The sequence below is a fragment of the Chiloscyllium punctatum genome, chromosome 17 (genome assembly GCF_047496795.1).
Source record: "Chiloscyllium punctatum isolate Juve2018m chromosome 17, sChiPun1.3, whole genome shotgun sequence".
NCBI lineage: Eukaryota > Metazoa > Chordata > Chondrichthyes > Orectolobiformes > Hemiscylliidae > Chiloscyllium > Chiloscyllium punctatum.
In genome coordinates this window covers 66,229,632-66,251,647 of record NC_092755.1, presented here as the reverse complement: position 1 = coordinate 66,251,647, position 22,016 = coordinate 66,229,632, and the positions used below count along the sequence as shown (strand labels likewise).

The 22,016-nt window shown below is 39.5% G+C and overlaps 1 protein-coding gene across 2 annotated transcripts in view; it reads right to left on the bottom strand.

Annotated features, from left to right (window-relative positions):
- Nucleotides 1–20,790, bottom strand: part of tbx5a (T-box transcription factor 5a) — a 71,859-nt gene extending 51,069 nt beyond the window's left edge. The window contains exon 1 of one of the 2 annotated variants that reach the window (XM_072587339.1): nt 20,657–20,790. The gene's annotated coding sequence lies outside the window, so the exon portion shown is untranslated. The remainder of the gene's footprint in view (nt 1–20,656) is intronic. The other variant, XM_072587337.1, reaches the window with a different exon arrangement.
- Between the last annotated feature and the right edge of the window lie 1,226 nt (nt 20,791–22,016).

The window sequence follows — 22,016 nt, the reverse complement described above, 5'->3', positions numbered from 1 at the left end:
TCCAATACCGTGTCAATGGCAGCATAAAATGCAAAAGCAAAGGTGGTTATATGAACCACTGAGACTCCAATCTCAATTAGAATATTTAGTCTCACACTAGGCACCATACTTCTGAAAAAAATGTGCAGACATAAAAGAGGGTGCAGATAAATTTCACAAAGTTCTGAGAATGGAGAGTTTCAGTTGTGGTCAAGAAGTTGTAGAAATTGAAACTGTGTTTCTCAGAGAAGAGAAGGTTGACTGGGCAAGGTATTATACATCTTGAGGAATGTAGATAGAGTAGATTGGGAGAAACTGTTCTTAATGATTCCAAAATCAAAAACCTAAGGGTATAGTTTTAAGATGTTTGGCAAAAGAAGCAATGCTGATGTGGAGAAAAGTCAAAAAGTGTGGCACTGGAAAAGCACAGCAGGCCAGGAAGTATCTGAGGAGTAGCAGAATGGATGTTTTCAGCATCAGCCCTTCATTAGGAATGTGGAGGGAGGGGAAGGGGGCTGAAAGATAAGTGAAGGGTGGGGGTGGGGCTGGGGGACAAGGTAGGTGGATGACATTAGGAGATGATTGTGATAGGTGGGTGGGAAGGTTGGAGTCGATAGGTGGGAAGGAAGATGGACAGGTAGGGCAGGTCAAGAGGGCTGTGCTGAGTTGGAGGGTTGGATCTGGGATGGGGAGAGGGGAGATTTGGAAACTGGTGAAGTCGATGTTGATGCTGTGTGGCTGTCAGGTCCTGTGGCGGACAGAGACGTTCTTCCTCCAGTTGGCGGCTGGCTTTGACTTGGTGGCGAGGAGGCCCAGTATTTGCATGTCCTTGGGAGAGTGTGTGTGTGTGGGGGGGGGGGGGGGGGGGGGGGTGGAGTTGAAGTGGTTGGCCACAGGCTGGTGGGGCTTGCCATGTGTGTCCCAGAGATGTTCTCTGAGCTGGTCCACAAGTTGGTGCTTGGCCTCCCCGATGTAGAGGAGAAAAGCTTTGCTTTATGGGGGATTTGCTTCCAGTAAGATGGTGGTGGTGTAGGACTTCTGATCCCAGATCTCTTCTGCTCCGCCTGCTTTTCTTTTAGTTTATTTTCTTTTTTTTCTCTCTCACTCTTTTCTTGTTTTCTTTTTTCTTAATGTCTCATTTCTTGTTACCTATCTCTTGCTGAAGTGCTCAGTCTCAGCAATGGCATTGGCAGCAGCGAGTGGACCCACCAGTGTGGACTCATGGCAATGGCATTGGGGGCATACTTGGGTTCCTGGGCGTTTCTGCATTGATGAAGTAGTCCCAGCACCAACTCATGGAGGCAGCAATGGAGGCAAGTTTTGGGCCCAGTAAGAGGACTGCTAGCATCAGCAACGGCTGCAATCGATGAGGTGGGCCTGAAGCGGACTCATGGCAACAGCAGGATCAAGTTTGGGCCAGTGCAGTACCTGGTGTGATCAGTGGCATCTGCATGGCATAGTCATCAAGGACACATAGTGGCAACAGTATTGATGGTGGTGCTGTAGAATGGTGACTTTCCTTCCAGTGGCAAGGCGCAGTGAAGGGGTCTTGTGCCTGGCCACCAGGTCCATGGCCATTGCAGACCACTCAACAAGAAGGATTGTAAAGTTGAACAAGTTTTCTTTATTTCTTCATTTTTGTGCCTTTATATTTTATCTTTTGGTTTATCTTTCTGGGTTTAAGATGGAGCCGGAGAGTGGCAACATGAAAAGGTACCTTTCACATGTATTTTATAACAAAATACATGTGACAATAAACCAAACCAAATCAAATCAAATCAAATCTAGCTTTTTTAAATATTATAAGTGCCTTCAATCTGAAGTATGCTGTCTGGAAGTGTGGTGAAGCAAGTTCAGTCAAGACATTCAGGAGGAAATTAGATTGTTATCTGAAATGGAAGAGTAAGCAAGGCCATGGGATGAGAAGATGGAGTAATGGCTCATGGTAAATTGCTCTTTCAGCTTGATAGCACAAAATGATGAGCTAATATCCTTAATAGCTTTCTTTTGTATTGAAATTACTCTATGATTCTAGGTATGCAATGGTGCTAAATTGATAGTATCACTTGAACAGCCCCAAATTTGAAAACCATAAAAGCAAAGGAATTATTAACTATGATGAACTCCATTTTGATGTATGCTGTAATTCCCCCAAGCAATACTTGCATAAAATAATCAAGACTGTACAATGTGAAGAAAGGTGCAATTTCTTTACAACAGCACTGTGACCACATGCACTACAGTGGTTCAAATTCACCACCACTTTCTCAAGAGCGACATTAAATGCTGACATTGTCACCAATACTGACATTCTATAAAAACATTAGATTAAAAGAAGCAACTTATGATGCTGACGATATTAATCACAAACTGTAATTTGCCTTAGATTGGTTTCAAAGTATGCCAAACCATATGTTTGCCTTCATGTGTTGGCTGTAGTGCTTTCTCTAGAATGATGCTCTACAAAGAGAAAGTTTGCAAAGCTCTCTTTTAGAATGCATTGATCATCTTAACGTTGGTTTCCCTGAGATACTTCCTACCAAAGGTCTGCATGGGGGTTCATTTGTACAGAAGTCATATCTTGCACTTCTAAGTGGAGTGTTCTGGAGAGTGATCTCTGTGCTGTTGAGCCCAGAATGATGAAGGATACAACTAAGCATTTCTAAGTATTCAAAAGGGGAGTAACCAATGCAAATGTTGGCCCCTTTTAAGGCAAAGACAGGGGAACTTTTCATTGGAAATGTGGAAATGGAAGAGTCTTTGGAAACATATTTTGTGTCTGTAATCACAGTAGAACGCGAGTTACATGTCATGAATAGCAATTAAACTAGGCTGTGTTAAGATAAAGGGACATAAGGTAAGTAATATTAGCAGCTATGGGGAAACAGTTATGGGGAAACTTAAAGAACTGGATTCCAACAAATTATGATAATGTGATGGCTTAAATCCCAGGGTTCTAAAAAGTAACTGTAAAGATAATGGATGCATTGCTAATGATTTTTCAAAATGGCAACAAAAATTTTTTTTTTTAAAAATCTGTTTTTCTTTGAAAACATGGAGACAATTAAAAAATTCCATGGGTTTCCCAGATATAATGGTTATAGAGGAAGGATGGCAGAAATGCCAGAGAAATAGTGCCATCAATACAGTTTCTTTAGGAATTCCACAAATATCTGTAAGTGTCACAAAAGGCTCTGGGATTAGAACCTCTGTTCATGTGGAATATAGATAGCATCATTGACTGGTTGGAATGTTTATGTGTTGTTGTTTAAAATGTTTTTATTTATTACCATTAAGTTAATTTTACTGTATTTGTCATTGCTCCTGGTCAGTTGCTGAAGAAAATGCTGATTTATATATAAAATTGTGATCTGTTTGGGAGAGAGAGATGGCGATCTATATATTTAACTCATGGACGGTAGGTATTGTCCTTTTGTGGTTGTCAAAGCTGACATCCAGATATTCCAGACATATTATGTCTATGACTGTCTACCATATTCACTCACCTGGTATCCACAATGGACAGACGTTAGGATGTCTGTGAAATGGACATTAAGACTAAAGCCCTTACAATTATTTAAAGCTGTCAGTCACATACACTTCATACTAAAAAAACTGTCGTTCATAAAAAGCCCCTCAAAAGCAATTAAATCCCTTCAAGTGATCAATCAGCTGTAATAACAAAAAAGAACAATTACTCATTTACTATATTACAGGCAGAAAATCCTTTAATAATCTCTTAAAACTGTAAACCAATGTGCAGACATAATCCCCCTTGCAGAGATATTTGGTTTACAGTTTTTGAAACTTAGTCGTGCAGTTATCATCAGCTCGGCTGCAATAACAAACCCTGATAAACAGAGCTAAAAAACAAATAAACTTTATTTTTTCTGAGCCATGCCAGATAGCTTGACAATGAAAGCGTTCCATAAGCAGGTATGTTCTGTTTCTTTCTCTCTAATGTGGAAGTTGCTGAAGGTGCTCTTTTAATTTAAATGAATCCTGAGCATTTAAATTACTTCAAATTATTACACTTGAGATCACAAAATATTTTCTTCAGTTTTGAATGCATTACAACATGCATTCACTTGAATACATCTCAACACTTAAACAGCGCTGGTCAAATGTAATGATCAACTTTCATTTTCAGCAAAGAACTACATAATGAATCACTTCAGTTAAAACATATCTGCATTACAAACAAAACATAATAGTGAATTGAAATTTGTCAGAATGTTCCCAACCCATCAACAGGCTTCCTCCAGTTTGTATGAACTCTTCAAAGATGCAGATTGATTAATGGTTTCCAACATCTGTAACGACACATGAAAATAGGGGAGGGTGGGAAGTGTGAAAAATAGCATCACGCCAGCAAGATGCTGCCAATGTGAAATTTGTGCAAATAATTCAGTGCTGACTCCATTCCCACGTACATTATTAGACAAAAATCTGGCAGAATTTTGTACATCTGGGCTGATTAGTGATCAGACGCTACAACTGCACTGTAGTAATTCATTTGAAAAAATATTGAATGAAAGATATTGATCGAAATTTGCAGGGGCAAAAAGTGACATAAAATGAATTATGAAACATTATGCCAACAGGTAATAATGCTGTGCATGTGAAGTGCACACCAGTTGCAAAATCTTCAATATCATGTTAACATTTTTGCAGAATGAAGCTTCTAGCGCTATTTAAACTATGAGACAGTATTAACAAATATGTGATAGATTTTACTGCAACATGAAATGAATTTTCTATGGTAAAGGAAGCAAATTAGATTTATTTCAGTTCTGGTTGAGAAATTAGAGGCTTTAGCTGCATTGCCTGAGTCTAAATAAGTCTACTGGAGTGCTGCATTTTTAAATATTTCAAGCCATATTCTGATGGTTCAGATTACTGCTTGCTAACTTATTACCCACTAACTGAGAAGAAAAAGGAGTTCAACAGGTGTGCCCCGCAACATTTTACCTTATACCATTGCAGCAAAGTAGGTAGGATTTAAGGGTACGCTTGTGGGAAAAAAAATGCCTACAATAGTCACCATTCTTCAAAAATCAATTAACTATAAAGATATCCGAATATGCTTACTTCAATTATAATTAGCAACGTTGTTTTATTAACACAAAACATTTCAACTTCTTGGTACTACCAGTACAGTGGTGACCTCACTTAGAACCTGAAATCTATTTCAAAGTGCAATAGAGATCCATGTGCTCAATTAAAACAAATTAAAACAGAATTTCTTACCCCAATGTTTGCAGTAGCTGTGTTATCCACACAACAGAATTTTCATTGTGTTTATGGTGTTGAAATGAAGGAAAGCATTGCCTGTCTTTACCCCAGAAAGGCAGCATTATGTCCTAAATTGTGCTTGCAATGTTACAATTCATTTTAAAAATTGAATATAGGAAGCATAACAGACATAACATTCAACTAAGCTATAATTGCCACATTAAAGTGCTTACAAAAAAATCCCATGAGTGCTATTTCAGCAAGTTTGTTAATTAGTTTAAAATTAAGTATTGTGTTAAAATAGCACTCTGTGGGCTTTAAATCCCTGTGGTTTGTTATGAGTTTCATTATGAGGCAATAACTATGGATATTTTCATTCAAGGACACATTACAATAATTACAGGTTTCCAAAGCAATTTGTTATGATGATTAGCATAAAATATTATAGATATGTGTTAGTATTTTAACACTTAGTTGTGTGGTCCAAACACTATTGACTGTTCAAGATGTATTTAGTTTATTTGTGTCCTTCAGGAAATGGACCTTGGCAGCTGTATTCATTCTGACCAATACATGACTTCAGTCCTAACCAACACAGTCCTTTTATAATCTCTTCTGAAGTGGCCTAGCAAACTACTCAGTTGTATATACATACTTCAAGATTAAAGCCTACAATCTCAGAGATAAGAAATAAGTGAAAATGGGTGGCACGGTGGTTAGCACTGCTGCCTCACAGCACCAGGCACCCGTGTTTGATTCCAGTTGCGGGTGATTGTCTGTCTGGAGTTTGCACATTTTCCACGAGTCTACATGGGTTTCCTCTCACAGTCCAAAATATGCAGGTTAGGTGGATTGGGCATGCTAAATTTGCCCCGTAGTATTCAGGAATGTGTAGGTTAGCTGCATTAGTCAGGATAAATATGGGATGGGGGTGTGGGTCTGGGTGGGTTGCTCTTCAGAGGATTGTTGGGCTGCAGAGCCTGTTTCCACACCGTGGGAATTCTTTGAGAAAACCTGCTGCTATTATTCACATCTGAATAATTAATGATGAAAATGGAAAAGGGAGCATTTATTTTTAGACAAATAAGTTTTGGACTGGAAATAAAGGAAAGAAAATTCTGAAGAGCATCAAAACTCAAAATACGCTCACCTTGGTAATGTGACATTAATTTCTGCCTTGTCTATGGGGATTGAGTAAGCACATATCTATCTATATCCACAGAAGTTTTATTAGAACATGGATGTTGATTTCAAAATTCATAAGGGAACTAAACTTTTGCTCCTTCCAATATGAACTATATATCAAAGTATCTAAACACGTAATTCTCAGAACAATATGGTAGCCTGAACCTCTGAGAAACTGGGGAACTTCCATAGCATTTTCTGCTGACTGAGAAATATTGTTGCTTTTCTGTTTTGTGTTTTGTGTTCTGAAGGGCAATATTTGTTGTTACTGAGCTTAACTCAGAGGATATCTAAAAAGCTGTTGATTCATGCATCTTCTTCCATCATTGGTGCCTGTGCCTTCAACTGACCAGTTCCTCTTGGAATTTCCTCACTAAATCTTGGCACTTCTACATTCGCCTCCCCTCCTTTATCATCCTGCTTAAACTTCCAATCTTTGCTCATTTCTACTGATAGTTCCCGTTTTTGGCAGAGTGTCTATTTTTGAATGTGCTTCTGTGAAATGTTTTGAGCTTTTATTTCTACAGTTGAGACATTGTATGAATACAAGTTATTGTTGTTGCTACTTATTTCACCAGCAAGGTGACTTTAGTGGATTGAATTTACTCCATTCTCAGTAATGAAAAATAGCAAGTTAATGTCACCACACAAAAGTTTGATTCCTTGAAATTCATATGATGAGTTTAAATGTAATTAAGTTGGCCACTTTTGCAAAACATAAGCAGGCTCCAAACTGAACAGCAAAAAAGCTGATTTGAAGCAAACATAACTGCTACTGCTCAGTGAAGATTAGATTCCCGACAGTGTGGAAACAGGCCCTTCGGCCCAACAAGTCCACCCGACACTCCAAAGAGTAACCCACCCAGACCCACTCCCGTCTGACTAATGCACCTAGCATTATGGGCAATTTAGAATGGCCAATTCACCTGACCTGCACATCTTTAGGAGGAAACCAGAAAGCCCAGAGGAAACCCACGCAGACACGGGGAGAATGTGCAAACTCCACACAGACAGTCACCCGAGGCTGGAATCAAACCTGGGACCCTGGTGCTGTGAGGCAGCAGTGCTAACCACTGAGCCACTGTGCCACCCTTTTCAGCTTTTCCTCTCATTTTTTTCTCGACTGGAATCTTTCCATGAGTTTCAGCCAAATTTAGATATGTCACTGAAAAGAAGCAAAATTAGCCTTTGAATTCATTTCTTCCTCCTAGACAGAATTCCGAAATTTGTGCAGAGGTTTTGTTCAAGTCTTTAATTTCTAAACAGAAGAGCCTCTCTGGATACCACAGACAGGGGATATGCCCAGCCAATGAGGCATCACACAAACATACATTCATTGACAATCAGTACTTTCTCTTCCTGGTCACGTTGGCACTTAACAAGTGACAACTGACTGAGGGAGGTTCCAATAAATCCTGAGAAGAGGCAGTGCTGGTGGCAATCAGAAAGGGTATGGCAGACACCATGATCATAGGCAGAGAAGGGAATCTTGCCAAGAGGTATGTGGCCTCTGCACTGCATGTGTATAAATGTTCAAGATCTAAAATCTTTACCATCTATCAACATTCACAAGCTCCATATTGTCTCACCAAATGCATTCCCTTATCGTGAGCACATGCTCTGTACTGTAAATCCCCCCTGCTTTCTTGGTCAGGTTCCTAGGAGCAGGATCCACTTCACCCATGTGGAAGATCAAGAAGGTTTGACTCCTGTCACTAGCAACTGCCTTGGACACCAGCTTAAAGAGCAGCATCACATGCAACAAAGATATTAGGTTACAACTTGAAACCCAGCAGTGACATGGACCAGATATGAGACAGCAGCAACCATGCCAGGCGCAAGGGGTACCATGTATGCTACATTGCCAAGGTGCATGATCACACGCTAGTTTTGCTGAGAAGGAATCAGGCAAGGAATTTGAAAAGGCAACATTCAGAAGAAGGCTGATGGTTTTGACAAACCAAATTCTTCTTTCAATCAGCAATCTGCTGAAAATAACCTATTGGTTGTGGCTAGGTGGATGGAGAAGTTCCTCTCCAGCATGGCGCCTGGCTTGACGCTAAGCCTGGTTAATTCCATTTTGCAAGCCTATTAACATATGAATAATAATAAAACAAAGAACTGTTGATGTTGGAAATCTTGAAACAAAAACAGAAATTGTGAGCAAAATTCAGGAGGTACGGCAGTGTCTGTGGGAAGAAAGCAGGGTTAACATTTTGAGTCCGGTTACTCCTCAGAGCTCTGATGAAGAGCCATCAGACATGAAACATGCCTTCTCTGCCTATGACCATGGTGTCTGCCATACCCTTTCTGATTGCCACCAGCACTGCCTCTTCCCAGGATTTATTGAAACCTGCCTCATTCAGTTGTCACTTGTTAAGTGCCAACGTGACCAGGAAGAGAAAGTACTGATTGTCAATCGATTTCACATTGATTTTGCCAGACATGATTAGTTTTGCCAGCAATTTTTTCTTCCTCTGTGCAATTCTGGCCTCCCTCCTATTGGAAGGATGTTGTGAAACTTGAAAGGGTTCAGAAAAGATTTATAAGGATGTTGCCAGAGTTGGAGGGTTTGAGCTATAGGGAGAGGCTGAATAGGCTGGGGCTGTTTTCCCTGGAGCATCGGAGGCTGAGGGGTGACCTCATAGAGGTTTATAAAATCATGAGGGGCATGGATAGAGTAAATAAACAAGGTCTTTTCCCTGGGGTGGAGGAGGGCAGAACTAGAGAGCATAGGTTTAGGGTAAGAGGGGAAATATTTAAAAGGGATCTAAGGGGCAACATCCTCACACAGAGGGTGGTGTGTGTATAGAATGAGCTGCCAGAGGAAGTGGTGGAGGCTGGTAAAGCTACAACATTTAAAAGGCATCTGGATGGGCTGAATGTCCTGAAGGGTTTAGAGGGATATGGGTCAAGTGCTGGCAAATGGGACTTGATTAATTTATGATATCTGGTCAGCATGGACTGTTGAAGGGTCTGTTTCCATGCTGTGCATCCCTATGATTCTAACTTGCACATTTTGATGCCTGAAGTTGCAACTTCTCTCCAGCCACAGCAGCTTTCATATTATGTCTGCATGGTCCTTCGTGTACCACAAAAGACCAAGGAACGTCCACTGCATTACGAATATCTACTCTGGAATGGCAAAAATCTGTGGTTCAAAGGGACTTGCAGAGTGTTTCCATTTTCTCCAGCAGTTCAATAAGCGAAAAGAAGAGATGCCTTGAGGAAGTGAGATGAAATTATGGAGCAGATCTGACCTTTCTCCAGATGCCAGCATTTCTTCCCACTCCTACACCATTACACCCTTGTCCTTGCATTTGTTTGACAGCCTAGTGGTCAGACCATTTAAGCCCACATTGAGATGGTATAATCAGAGGCAGGACATCATGGCCTGGAGCTTGTAGGAAGATAGCTAAATGCCATTCTTCAGATTCTTTACAACCATCAACACTACCTGGTGTTGGCACTCAGGTGCCACTGAATGAGGCAAGAGCATTCATAGAGCAGTCACTAAGGTCACACAGCAGGGTGAACAGTTTAATGTCTGTATATGCTGTTTTGTCATATTGTCATGGTGTTTGCTCAGGATGAAGTATAACTGTAGGTAATTAAGCATTGATGGAATTAATAGTTTCTTGTGTTCTTCATGAGAAGGGCAGTAGAAGACTTGAGTGCTGATTTTAAATCCTCAGACATGGAAGGTAAAACATGTAACAGTGCAGCAACATTTGAAGGAGAACATCTCTCAAAATAATTCTTAGATTAGATGATGCAGGGGTCTTTTTCTCTGGTCTCCTCTGGTCCACCTTACCTGCCTCTCACTCTTTCTCTTCCTCTTCCACCTTTTGTGGTTCCTGAATTTGATCTTTTGGCATAACTGATGATGGTGACCATCAATCTCTCATCATTGTCCAGATAGTGGAAATTGCAACAGTCACCATGCATCTGATGTCCTCCTCACCCACTGTCCCTCTATTCTCTCTCTTACAGCAACTAGAGTTGCACTGTCTGATCTCAGCTACTCAACCCATTCTTTCTCCACACTCAGGAGAACCACTAGTTAGTTCCGCTTTCTTCTGCTGAATCCTCTAAGGTAGGATAGCACAACATTCATTCTATATCGCATTCCCATAAGAAATGTTGATGGGGTGTTGGCAAAGTATTGACATTGTGTCCTTGGAAGTCCTCGGAAATCCTCTTCAAATGCAATACAATCCATTGTTCTCAAGAAGCTACTGAAGAATAAAGATAAATGTGGCTTTGAACAATACTCATAATCTTCACTGATGCACTTTTCTTTGCACCAGTTTCATTGGCCATCCAGAAAACATCATTAATTGTAGTACCGTCTCTTTAATAAGCTTTGAAACCACTCTCATTGGTCACTTGAGCCTTCAATCACTTTTGGTCGACAATGCCTAGTTTGAACTTAAACGCCTTTTACCAAGATGGCAGCTTGCATGAAAAGCAGGCTAATCAGGCGTTACAGATTCAGACCAAACTGGACCACCATGGGGATTGGTCAGCACCTAAATGTTTTCAGTGAAAGTGGCTCCCTGTGAGTTGTTCAATGCTTACTTGTACGAACAGAATTTAGAATACTGAAGTTCCTTCACGGCTCAATAGATAATCACACAGTGTGGTCTGTGTGACATTGAACAACTTAGTACAGTTCTAAGCATGATCCTTGGCATATTTTTGGTTTAACTTCAGTTAGATGACATGATCGCACAACCGATTTTAATATATTTTACTTAAGGAGGTTAGAACATATCAGCTGGTGTTCTTATTCCTACCAAGTGGGCCATGATGGACATTATGTAAATGAATACAACACCAGGTTCTGCTATGATGGTTGCAACAGATCAGTATCTTCTCAACATCATGTCTCAGTATCTTACATGAGCAGTTATTTAAATACGGACTATGGAGGCCTGTGAAGATGAAACAATGTAGCATCATGATTACTGCTTTAACATAGGAAGTACAAGGAAAATGTAAATCATTAAGCAACCGGCATTCACAAAAGAGCAGACTATAAAAATTTCTTTCTTCAAGACTAAATTTACACATTGTGCACTTAAGAATAGCATAGTATGTTTTGCAATTAATAATATCCATAGACAGATATTAAACTGCTTTTCTGCCAGCTCTTTACACAAAATCCATATATTACTGAACAGTCAGGTTTTAATTAGGAGATAGCAAAATAAATCATGCCTTATCATTGATAATTTAGCTATATTGAAGCTAGTTTACAGCTTATTATTGTGCTATTTATAGAAGTTAAATCAGATTTTGTTCTTAAGACGATTCCTTCCAGTGGTAGTGAATGGTAGCTCTGCTTGATAATATAGGCACTTTACTATTTAACTTGATCAGATATCGGTATACCATGATGTATGCCCCAATAGTTATCATGTGGCAGTGAATTCACACTACATTTCCTCAATTCAAATCTTACATTTTAAAATACAGGCAAAACGCTCAGAGTACAGATACCTGCTTTTTACGCCAATGAAGAAACTTATGTTGCTCTATATTTCCCTTTGCATTTCTCGATAATTTTAATTTAATCCTAACAAAAATATTATTTCTGAACCAAGTTGTATTCTAATAATTCTTTTCTGTGCGAGGTAAATCAGACTGATCACTATTAGCAATGTTAGCAAAGGAAGAGTTAAGGGACCTAAGTTAATATCTAAGTTGCAATACAATATTGATTATCAACTAACATGGCTTTACAGCAATCCATTCCACAATTTCTACATTATTGGAATTTGCAGACTCTGTCCATCAATCATTGATAAAGGCCTCCTCCTTGTGACTGTGTTTCCAGATAACAAAAGTTTGATGAGTGAATCCTTTCGTGCTCTGTGGCTGGCTGAGTTGCTGTCACTTCAACAATGTGATTCTCTTCATGACTAACCAGATGGACTCAGATACTCACATTCAAGGGCATTAAGTCCAACGTGAAAGACACTCAGATTACAGTATCAATTCTTTGTGCACTTCTGTTTGATAAATATAGCAATAAACTCTCTTTGTATACATTAGTAACAGGAATGTTTTTGGTCTGTTGCGCCTACCCTTCCAAACAACGTGGTGCTTTCTTTATCATCATTCTGAAATTAATAGTGATGAGTCTTATTATCTAATTAAGGTTTATTTTGTCCCTTTTTTTTATAACCTTTCACAATTTTCTGAACTACCATTCCTGCTATTAATCTGTTTCATCATACTATCACCATCTTCCTAGAATAAGGTTGTCTAAAATTTCTCCTTTTTTGACATTCTGGACTTTAAATTGATCCAATAGCACTAATGTCAATGTAACATATAATTCCAAATTACCTGCACACTTCATTTTACAGCTAACATCGCCTAAAGCAGATTAACATTCTTAACTCAATTTATTCTTGTAAGTGTTTACGAGGCCCTTAGAAAAAATGGGTACTGCTTTGGCCCACATAATAAGGTTGACTGCTTTGAGATATCTTGAAAGATTGGATGAGGTATGATAAAAATACACATCTTGCCATTTTGATTTATATCTCTGGGTGAAAAACAGGTGACAGCAAATCAGCATCTTATTTTACAACTTAAACAACTTGGCTTTTCAACTACTTTTTTGAAACATAACATAGGTCAAGGTATAAAATGGACATTCAGTTCACTATCACCTGATTATTATCTTGAGAGAGAGATTAAATATATTTGATGATATTCCTTAAGGTGCGCTGCTAAGCCAGAAGGCTTGGGTTCAAGTCCCACCTGCTTCAGTGCTGTGTAATAACATCCATGAGCAAGTTGATTAGAAAATATATTTTAGAAATCTTGTCCTCACATCCTCCTTGAATCTCTTCTCTGAAACCTTGAATATATTCCTTGCACCATCAGGCAATGTTTGTTTTGTTTTGACTACCTTACATAGCCTGTTATAATTGTGTACCCCTCAGGAACAAAAAAGAATACTCTTATGGTGCATTGGCAGTGCCACACCTCTCAGCCAGAGCCAATGATAACGTCTCTGAATAGGTTGATTAGAAAATATCTCTCAAAATGCTTGATGTGCTGTTGTGTCTGAATTACTTTGCTGTACTGCCATTGGGAATAGTTCTAGCCTTGACAAAATAGTAGCAAACAAATGAGGTATTGCATTGTTTTACACCAAAGGGTGATACATACCTAACTATCTATATATCTGCACCAATGGCAGGATAAGTGCTGAATTACTGGAGGTAGAGTAGGTTATGTTTTCCTCCATCGTCAGCTGGGCATTTACACTATCACTTTGTTCACACTGATACAGATCCTCCCTGTACAATAAGGAAAGTAGGAATTCAACCATTAAAATACAAATAATGCTTTTAAAATGAAGATGCATATGGAATCTCAGCAGGCACTATTGCTTAAATATTGATGCAAAGATGTATAAACTACTGTACAATAAAAAGGGTGCAGATTCTATCACACACAATGTAACATTACATTATAACTTCATTCCCTGAACCTGTTATATAGTATAAATGCAACATAAAATATGTAGTTCCATATCCTAATTTATATTTAAGTAAATGGACTAATTTCTTAGGCAATGCTCTATTTGTCCATTTTGAACTTAATTGTTTGACCAAACTGCAACCTTGTCAATTAGATTTAAAGAATTCAAATTCTCCAAAAATTCAAGGAACAGCAGTTACAATAGGATTGTCAGAAATGTATCAAAGGATAATTTTTTATATCTAGGTTATAATACCAGTGCAATGCCAGGATTATTTTAAGATTGGAAAGAAGGTTACATGGTGTGAAGATGTGGCTGCAGTCCAAATTGCTTGACATTTTGCTAAAGAATGGATTTAGGGGTCTCTTACCTCAATTGACTGGATGGTATGCGATTCAAGATAGCAGCAACAGCACAAATTGAATTCCTGTTCCAGCTAAGGAGGAGCTGGGAACTGCTTCATCATGCTACTTGGAATTTTGGAACACTAACATTGGCAAATCACCACTGCCAAAAATGGCCAAGAATGTAACTCAGGATACAACAGCCGACAATGCAATGCACATACCTTTGGGCAGACCACACATGACATGATAAAGAATGGCATGCCCAAGTGCATCTTGCAAATTTCCTTGAATGCAGGCAGTATGAACAGGCCCATCTACATTATGCCAATTGCATTGAATTTTGGAATGACATTTTCCACACAACTGTCCTGTGTCTTTTTTTCATCAGTTTGCAGTTTATGATGCACTGTGCTGATGGTGCATGATCATTCCTTTTGCATTAAGTCTTGTTGGGTATCCTTTTTGAAATTGTTAAGAAATCAGCTGTGGGATATTGTATAATTGGCCTCAGTGTATCATACCTGATACTGACATAAAGCCATTTAAACAAGCTGGACAGCAAGAGGCTGGAAGAACACAGCAAGCCAGTCAGCATCAGGAAGTGGTGAAGTCAACATTTTGGGTATAACCTTTCTTCAGGTCCTGAAGAAGGGTTACACCCAAAAAGTTGACTTCTCCACCTCTTGATATTGCCTGGCTTGTTGTGTTGTTCCAGCCTCCTGCTTATCTACCTTGGATACCAGCATCTGCAGTTTTTTTTTGTCTGTATCTAAACAAGCTGAGCATAACACCAGTATTAACTGCACTTTAGATGCTTAAAAACAGGGAAATTGTTTAGTTTAACTACATTGACACTGAAACTGTATGAATAGTTCGGTAAGCGCAGATCCTTATATTGTATCATTCTACTACAGGTAATAACAACTTTAATAAATTATCTATTTCAAATCAGTGGGTCTACAAATAACTGATTTTTATATTGCCCTTTGATACCAGTTCATAACTTTTGATGAGTTTTTTTGTCTTGTATGCGGCTGACAGCATTCTGTTTCATATAACTGCATTTTCAAACTGATTAGGAAACTATTAGAATTCTTAATTAATGAAAGTATTGTACAACAAGTTGCTAAAAAGTAATGTAAATCCAAATTTTGAAAATTCAACAAATGCCTACCAGAGTGTGTCTCTTTGTAATAATGAACCTGTCTGTAATTGACCCCTTCCCTTATCTTCTTATCAGTTCTAAAGAGAGGTTGCCAACTCCACCTTCTCTACCTCTGGTAATGCAGGCCAAGACTCTTAGCCAAACTATTAACCAACCTTATTAGTCTTCAAATGTTGACTTGTAATGTATTATTAATACTTGGCATTTAGATTACACAATACAATATAACTGAGAGGCTTCAAGGTGCAGGCTAAAGAAGAAAAGAAATGTTAGCTGGCATCAGGAAAGACAAAGATTAAGAAACAAACAAATTATTAAGCAAGTTAGAAAAAGAGATACTATACAAACAGATCATAAGATCAAATGATATAGGAGCAAAATTAAGACAGTTTGCACTTGGAGTGTGCTCCAAAATTTGATCATGGCTGATATACTTCTCAAATCCATTCTCCTGTCTTCTCCCTGTAGCCCTACATCCACTTACTAATCAAGAACTTATCTATCTCTGTCTTAAATGTACTCAATGATCTAGCATCAACAACCCTCTGCAGTAATGAGTTCCAGCGATTCACTGTCCTTTGACTGAAGAAAATCCCCCTCATCTCAGTTCTGAAGTGTCATGCCTTCACCCTGAGGCTATGCCTCCAGGTCCTAGTTTCTATTTGGAGTGCTGCTCCTTCATCAGGTGGTTGTCTTTGAAGCAGCACTCCAAAAGCTAGTGCTTCCAATTATACCTGTTGGACTATAACCTGGTGTTGTGTGATTTTTAACTTTGTACACTCCAGTCCAACACTGGCATCTCCAAATCATGACTAGTTTCTCTTAGTAGTAGAAACATCTTCTCCATGTTCACTGTCTCCAGGCTGCTCTGTGCCCTGTAAGTTTCAATGACATCCCCCATCATCCTTCCAAACTCCACTGAGTCCTCAACTACTTCTCATATGACAAGTCCTTCATCCCCAGCATCATTCTTGTGAACCTCCTCTGGACCCCTTCCAAGACCAACATATCCTTCTTTAGATATAGGGCCCAAAACTACCCACAATATTCCAAATGCACTCTGACTAGTGCCTTACATAGCTTCAGCAGTGTATTTCTTCTCTATATTCTAGCCTTCTTGAAATGAATGCTAACAGTGTATTTGCCTTCCTAACTTCTAACTGAACCTGCATGTTAATTATTAGAGAATCCTGTAAGAGGACCCCTCAGTCTCTTTGTCCTTCAGATTTCTGAAGCATTTTCCTATTTAGACTATGTCTCCATTCTGTTTACTAAAGTGCATAATTTCCCACTTTCCCACATTGCATTTCAGCTGTCACATCTTTGCCCACTCTCCTCGTGTATCCAAGTCCTTCTGCAGCCTCCCTGCCTCTTCAACACTACCTTTCCCTTCAGCTTTCTTTGCATCATCTGCAATACTTAGCAACAAGGCCCTTGGTTTCTTTCTCCAGATCGTTAATCATAACATGAACAGGTGTGATCCCAACACGGACCCTGAGGAACTCCAGTAGTGATTGGTTGCCATCCTGAAAAAGACCCCTTTATCCCCACTCTCTGCCTTCCGCCAGTCAGCCAAATCTCTATCCATGCCAGTGCCTTGTCCCTAACACCATGGGTTCTTACATAATTGGACAGCCTCCTATGTGGCACCCTGTCAAAGGCCTTCTGGAAATCCAAATAGATTATGACCACTAGCTCTCTTTTGTCTAACTTGCTCATCTACTCCTCAAAGTATTGTAACAGATTTTTCAGGTATGACCTCCATTGATAAAGCCATTCTTACTCAGCGCTATTTTACCATGCACTTTCAAGTACTTTACAATCTCATCCTTGATAATGGGCTCTAAAACCTTAACAATGACTGAGATAAGGCTAATGTCTTCTTCCTCCTTCTCTCCTTAAAGAGGGATGTTACATTAGACAATGTAAATAAAAGATGGGAAGAAGTGTGAGCATTTTCCTTGAGAAAAGCAACGGAATTGAGTATGAAGCAAATTAGAAATGATAATGAAAACATCTATTGGAGTTTATGAGAAAAAAACAAACTTAACATTGAAGTTCAGTGAATCCATTCCCTTGGAAATGTACAAAGTTAAAAATCACACAACACAATTGAGCTGAAGTTATACATTGAAAAATTGAGTGCATTCATGTAGAACTAAATTGAGTGCATTCATGTAGAACTCTGAACTCAAAAACTGCATGAATTCATGTAAAATTCTGTTATCTCACTTTTTAGATTCGAATCAATCTAAACGTCATGGCATAGACAGAGAACACAGGGGGCCAGCACCTTCAACATATTGTCTAGCTATCACCATTGTTAACAGCTAACCCGAGAATTCAACTTTTTAAAAAAAGGTTTTGTGATTTACACATGAAAGAAGTGAAACTATCACTGTATTCTTACAGATGAAAGGTTTAACAGACAATCAATTTTTCAATGTATAATTTCAGTTACATCACACTGTAAATTTTTGCTATAAATTCTGTGTGGTAGGATTGAGCCCTCCACTATCACCTGATGAAGGAGCAATGCTCCAAAAGCTAGTGTGCTCCCAATTAAACCTATTGGACTATAACCTGGTATTGTGTGATTTTTAACATTGTACACCCCAGTCCAACGCCGACATCTCCATATCTTGGAAATGTAAGCATCCTGAGTTAATAGGACTCAAGCTATTTAGATTCAGATTCCCTACAGTGTGGAAACATGCCCTTCATCCAAACAAATCCACACAAACCCTCCAAAGCATAACCCACGCAGACCCATTCCCCTACCCTATATTTACCCTGACTACTGCACCTAACACAATGGGGAATTTAGCATGGCTAATTCACCTGACCTGCGCATTCTTGGAATGTGGGAGGAAACCAGAACACCTAGAGGAAACCCACACAAACACAGGGAGAATGTGCAAACACTACACAGGCAGTTATCTCACAGAGCAAGAATTGAACCTGGGTCCCTGGTGAGGCCGCAGTGCAAACCTAAGCTAGTTGGGGTGTTTGAGTAAATCACTTTATGAATTGTATGCACCCCTGTATGTTGTTGTAGGTGTAATGGACAGTAACTGAATTCAGTAAAGATAATCTTTGCACTGGAGTTCATTCACTAACATTGCGTGGTCTTAATATTGTCTGTATCGCTCCAGTAAGCAAGTTGATCAGAACTTGCATAAAGAAATTGAGGAAAGTCTATATATCAATGTTTTTCTCTTCAAAAAACAAAGATTGCTTAGAACAGGTAGCTACCAATGAGAAATCATCTCCAAATGCATTAATATAATCAATCTTCTGTGGTTTTATGAATTTCAATAGGATAGAAAGGTTGAATTATGTATCCATCTGACTGTCAGATGTTCATTGTTCTCATGTAACCTAATGTTTATGTTAAATAATGGTTCTCAACATTTTTGTTTTTCGACTGATTTCTGGACAATATACAGTATGTATCGAGACTGCATGTTACATAGAACATAGAAAAGTACAGCACAGAACAGGCCCTTAGGCCCACGACGTTGTGCCGAGGTTTAATTCTAATGTAAAATATAGTAACTTAACCTACACACCCCTCAACTCACTGCTATCCATGTGCATGTTTAGCAGTTATTTAAATGTCCCCAATGACTCTGCTTCCACCACCACAGCTGGCAACACATTCTATACATCCGTGGGTGGCACGGTGGCACAGTGGTTAGCACTACTGCCTCACAGCGCCGGAGACCCGGGTTCAATTCCACCTCAGGTGACTGACTGTGTGGAGTTTGTATGTTCTCCCTGTGTCTGCGTGGGTTTCCTCCAGGTGCTCCGGTTTCCTCCCACAGTCCAAAGATATGCAGGTCAGGTGAATTGGCCATGCTAAATTGCCCGTAGTGTTAGGTAAGGGGTAGATGTAGGGGTATGGGTGGGTACGCTTCGGCGGGGCGGTGTGGACTTGTTGGGCCGAAGGGCCTGTTTCCACACTGTAAGTAATCTAATCTAATCTAAACTCTCTGCGTAAAGAACCTACCTCTGACATCTCCTTTATACTTCCTCCTAATATCTTCAAACTATGACTCCTGGTACCAGTCAATCCTGCCCTGGGGAACAGTCTCTGGCTTTTGATAAAGGGATAGAAATAAGAGACAGGAAAGTATATGGCATCATGGCATTGACACAACATGATTATCGGACTGTTGCCAATAGTAGATTACTGGGAATAATATAGTTGAATGTGCTCATTCCTGATGAAGGGCTTACACCGGAAACATCGATTCTCCTGCTCCTTGGATGCTGCCTGACTGGCTGTGCTTTTCCAGCACCACACTCTTTGAGAGCTCGGTGTGTAGTCAGAATTAAAATGTGAATTGCCTACTATTGCTCAGCATACTATTGTTCTCCAATATACTGTATTAAAGCAACCTTTATCGGAAATTCATTAAGTTAGACCAAAGTTTGAAATCAAACTGTAAAACAAACATCGTGGATCATTTCTGAATGGTGCACATAAACTTTTGCACAAAACGCTTTTTTTAACTGTTTGTGTTGTTGGCAGCAAATGTGGACGACTTGTATGCTCTTTGATGCTATGTAACATGTTAGTTATTGGTTACCCTATTACATACTCTTCCTGGCCGATCAGCTAACGTCTGTTGGAAATGTTTGAGTTGTTTAATCTCCTTTTAAAAACTGTTTTTGGAGCCATGTACACACAGAGAGCAGGCCAATGTTAATCTACTTTTTTGAATATCACAAATGGCACTGCCAGCCACACAGGAGTTTGGGCTGAGGTACTTTGATACTTCCACGGTATTCCCCATCCCATTCGCTTTTAATGTAAGATAATGTGGCTGCAAGAACCAGAATTCTTACAGCATTGGCAGTATCGAAACACCACTTGATCCCATGACATCCGCCACCCGGGGCTACAAGTGCACTCATTACCTCGAAGTTTTCCTTTCAAATCCTGCACTATCTTCATTGGGACACACATGACCCTCATTAAGCCAGGGTACAGAGTTTGGAGTTGTCTCCCTAACAGTATTGGGGTGCTATTTTCCTTAACTAGACAGCAACAGTAAAAAAACAGACCCATAACCTTCTTGAAGAACAGAAAAGGATGCGTAATAATATCAGCATTAGCACTGTCAACCAGAGCTTGGGAAGAAATCAAAATAGCAAGGGTAAGCAATTTCCAAAATGCCCAACCCATCGCCTTGCATATATATCTAAACAGCAACAGATGTGAGCTCAAACCTTGCAGGTCTTTGACGTTTTATTTTTAATGCGCGCTGATCAGGGTCCGATTCCCTCAACATCCTGCTGCTGAAAGATGAGCGACCTGAAATTTGTTTGAACCTTCAGTGATGTGGCAAATCCTTGATTTGTGTGTCCAATTTCACCTGAAATGACTATCAGAATTTGCAAATGAGTTTTTTTTTATTGGACATTTTGAAACAATACATTTAGCTATGCTTTCCATATATTTACGAATCTGAAGCAGCATTTCCCCCAGGTTTTAAAAGCAAACGCAAACTCGCATTCAACTACGGCATAGTGAAACCGTCCAAGGCTCAAGACAACCGTGAAATGAGGTAATCTTTGACAACTAGAACTAATTTGTACAATATTAGAGGAGCGAATACAGTTCAACGATTAAAAGCACAAAACATTGGATTCACGTTTGACTTGCATATGGATGCAAAATGTAACTACTTAGTACCGAAGATTAGTGATATTTACCGTAAATCGTTTCAATTTTAACTTCCTGCAAAGGACCGAGTGAAACCAATGTCAACAATTTTATGGTTTATCTTACATCCCAATAGATTGTTACAGCGCTGTTCAAGAAATATTTTTACTGTGGAAATTCCACAGAGGCGCTATATCTGTTTGTTCATTCGTGCTCTTACTGCGTCACAACCTGCCCCCAACCATCTGTATCACTTTCCCCACATTAAAACGGAATAAGGAATGAATAAAACTCCACACGTTAATCATTGAGTTGACTGCGTTCAACTTCTACCCGACCAGCGGTAGGTAATATCTATGGGGTTTGTTTACTATGGCAGCAGTGATATAAGTTTTCTGCTCCCTCTCGGCTTGTCATTGTTGAAGGGCAGTGAACATTGGAATCAGAAAGTTTTGGGCTCCGAGCACCCTCTGGCATCATGTTCCACTTGTTCCCCCTCTGTTTGCAGCTGAAAACCCGAGCATTTTCCAGCCCTTTTTTTTAGCTCCGAAGAAGTCTCCAACTTCTGTTTCTTACCCCACAGATGTCTCCAGACCTATTGAGTTGCTCCGGCACTGTTTTTATTTTGAATTAGAACTCTTTTCAGTTGCGCTCCATTGGCTGGTGGAAATCAGAAACGTTATCTCACTCACTCCATACTTCAAAAGTTGCACTGACTTCTATTGATGCAACACGAGACCAATTTCAGTTTAAATATAACTTTTTAAAAATACATGAGTTCCGTTTTGGACAGAATGCAAGCCACGTTCGTCCCTCAGCCTAATCCATCAGCAAAATAGGGTTTGATTGTTTTGAAACCAAGGTACAATTTCTATCGCCACACTCGGGCACGGATGTCTTGGTTCGCTCTTCATTCCTCCCGTT